Here is a 3,555-nt window from a genome sequence, read left to right as displayed (position 1 = left end):
CCGCACCCCCCGCGAGCGGAGGCGTACGGAAACGGACGGCCAGCGCGTCCGGGCCCCCGTGGGTCAGGATGTTTTTTCGGGTTGAACTGTTGTGAAGGCCGACCGCACAGGTGTACCCAGCGCACACATTTCTCCTTGGCAGTCTTGAATTTCGGGAAATTAATGAGGAAAACATCCTTCATATGCGGCCGATCAGCGTACCTCGAGTCGCTGTTGCACGTTCCATAACAACAATGTTTAAAAACCATGGTTAGGAGACGTCTGCGACTTGGAAAAAGCAGTCGCAGTGTTGCCAACTCCTCAGTAAGGAAAGTAGCTATTGGCTGTGCTAAAAGTCGCTAGAAGTCGCTGAATGTGCATATTCTGCCACATGATGTGATGTGCAAGTTATTGACGCTGTGGGAGAAATAACGTTGTTAGAGAGAGACAAAAAATGAGTAAAAACACTCAGAATATATAGAGCTACTTTTTTCTGTCCATTAATGTTTATTTAGTATTATTATTTTTTATTTTTATTTATTTTTTATTAATGTTTAATTTATTACAATACTAACCCTCCTCCTTTACCCGGGTTTGAGACCGGCAAAATAAACCATAAAGAGACACTATGGCAGAGTTACAATTTTTTTAAAACTTTTTTTTAACGTTTTCTTTTTTCCCTTGTGGTCCACCAAGGAGCCTACAATTCATGGTAAAACATGAACATGTGGCTGTGTGAATCAAACGCCGTTATTTATTTAAGATAAAATATTTCAAATTTAGTTATTTATGATCAACCTGCACCATCAATCCCGGCGCATGTGCGCTTCATTTGCAGTCTGGACGCTGAGGGTAAACATGCTGTGGCTCTGACTGCAGCGCTGAGGGAGTCCTGTGGTAGCGGGAGAACGGGGTTGGGACGGGGGAGGCGCCCCACGGCAGCAACTGCCGCTGGAGGACAAGAGTAGGAACGATACGTCCTTTCACGTAAGAGTCTCCAAAAGTCGCTAGATTTGTCGCTAGTCGCTTTTTTGAAAAAGAGTCGCTGGAGGGGCCTGAAAAGTCGCTAAATATAGCGACAAAGTCGCTGAGTTGGCAACACTGAGCAGTCGTTTTACCAAGTAAAACCAAGGGTACAGCTCTTTTACAGCGAAAAAACGGAGGACAACGCAAGTTTGCCCTACCGCGTACCACGTGATATGACGTTACGTTCTAAAAATAGCTCGCTCGCGGAACGCCATTGGAACCTTCTAGCCTTCGCCAGAGCCATAGAGAGAAAGAGTTGCGACACTCTGATGTCACCGCCAGGGCAGTCACGTGGTTCATGTAGACCGCTATAGTTCCAAAACATACGCTGGCTGTCATGTTCTTCTATGGGACAGACAGCAGCGATTGCGTTATTTAATGGTTAATACATATATAAACATACACCCTACTACTTTTTCAGCTGTTATTGCATGATTACATATTTGTTAATGTAATTTTTTCATTTTGAGAGGCAGAGTGACAACAAAAAGCTGTATATTACTTAGATACGTTTTACATTTTTGGAGGGAAAAGCTTATGTTCATGTTCGTATGGACAGGAGAACAGGCTAGAACGGCTTTAACTTAACTTTTCTTTTCCATATCATTCATGTGATGACAGATGTCATGATTTTCATTTTTTGGCGACTGGGCTGTATTATTGATTACTGTGATTTTGCTTATGAATTCCGATTTAGCTATTAGCTTACCTTCGTGGTAGCGTTAGGTCTGCCGTGGTCCATTCAGCATTCGCCTAGCAGCTAGCTCACTTCTAAGTGGTCACCCCCAGACCACAACGTGAAACATGATCATGTTAAGACTATGAATATAATTTTAAGATTAAGCCATTCACATATTATCAAAAGCATTATGCTTATATGTTTGGGTCTATAGGTAATTGCAGAGCTATTAAGATTTTTCTCCACGTCTCTGGGTTAATGCACAGAGTAAGGTTAGCTGCAGAGAGAGTGATGGAGAACAGTGACAGGCAACACTCCCATTGGACTCCGTTGTTGCTTTTTGCTTTTTTGAGAAAGAACAGTCCATTCAGCATTTACACCCACTTTTTCTGATGAGGCAGGAGTTGGCCACACAACAATGATAATTTTAATACTAAGCCATGCACAAAGAATCAAATATATTAAAGAATAACAACTCATTAAGCTTGGATGAATGAATAAAATATTGTTTAATAAAAAATACTGAGACAACAAGGTGTGTGTGTGTGTGTGTGTCTAACTGAAAAAAAAAGAACAAAGTGAAGGAACAGGGAGAAATATTATAAGTGATTAATACATTTAAAAAAAACCTCCACAGACATCAGGCTTCAGAGTGCATCAGGGCTGAAAGGAAAGACAACATTAATAATAAAGGTACCTGGCATAAGATAAAAATGAACAGTGTGGAACAAAAAAAATGGGAACAAGCATGAATAATATCAACAAACATACGTACAGTATGTGTGAACAAGAACAACAAATGTGTACACAGGCGTTAAGAACAGGTATCGTAACCATTTTTTTTTGGGGGGGGGGGCGCTCCACTGAAACCTGTGATGGCCACAACAACGATACTGCTGGTCCAGCAAGATCTGTTGAGACAGGGGCACAAATATGTTCATTCAAGCCAGTTACACTGTGCACATACAAATAAATATAAGCATATGCACCATAAAGGGCCTATTTATATACTATACAGAGTTGACAATTCAAAAGAGGTAGCTATTTAATCAATTTACGCCTGGATATAACGTTAGTGCTACCTTTACAGAGGGCGAAGTCAAGCTAACAAACTAGCAGGCAATCGGTCGTCTACCAAGATAAAAAAAATATATATAATTACGCTGTGTACATACAAATAAAGATCAGTATATGCATCATAAATGGCCTATGATACAATATAGACAGTTGACAATTCAAAACAGGTAGCTATTTAATCAACTTACCTCAGAAGTTTCTCGACAGTCAGCAATGGAAGTGAATGATGTCCAACGCCATAGAATGGCTTTTTGGAACTATGCGAGACTGCATACCCCGGAAGTAGGCGGCAAACAGCGTACAACGGAGTCCAATGGGAGTGTCGCAACTCTTTCTCTCCATGGCTCTGGCCTTCGCCAGCTCACCCGTTGCCTAGCAACCGTGACAGCGTGAACCACAGCTGTGACGCTTAGCTGAACTAATGTCAGATTAATATTCAGTGATTTTTATGTAAAATAAAAACTAAAAATAAACTGATTACAAACTTAATTTCTCTCAGTTTCTCTGTTTTTTAATAGTAATTTAATTTACATTCTTTTTAGTTTGGGGTACCAAATGTTCGATGCTTAGCAACACTATAAAAAACCTCGTTTGGATTTGTCAATTGATTAAAAAGCTTACTGTTTTTGAAAATTATTTGAAATTAGAATGTAACCACATTCTGTTATTTATTTTAGATTAAATATCTTACTGTAATTTTACACAATTTTAAACAAGAATGACCATTCTATTTCAGAATTATAATTTGATTTTTACTGACAATTCTATGACATTGTTTTTTCTTTTTCTTCTCT

At 39.6% G+C, this 3,555-nt stretch overlaps 1 long non-coding RNA gene across 1 annotated transcript; it reads right to left on the bottom strand.

The window, feature by feature from the left end:
- Positions 1–2,529: 2,529 nt before the first annotated feature.
- On the bottom strand, positions 2,530–3,041 carry LOC118560274. The gene is made up of 2 exons (XR_004929236.1): positions 2,950–3,041; positions 2,530–2,595 (listed from the first exon to the last, which is right to left on the bottom strand). It is a non-coding gene; the product is annotated as an uncharacterized LOC118560274 (long non-coding RNA).
- Between the last annotated feature and the right edge of the window lie 514 nt (positions 3,042–3,555).

Source organism: Fundulus heteroclitus, unplaced genomic scaffold (assembly GCF_011125445.2).
Source record: "Fundulus heteroclitus isolate FHET01 unplaced genomic scaffold, MU-UCD_Fhet_4.1 scaffold_41, whole genome shotgun sequence".
Lineage (NCBI taxonomy): Eukaryota > Metazoa > Chordata > Actinopteri > Cyprinodontiformes > Fundulidae > Fundulus > Fundulus heteroclitus.
This window is presented reverse-complemented; position numbering and strand designations above follow the sequence as displayed.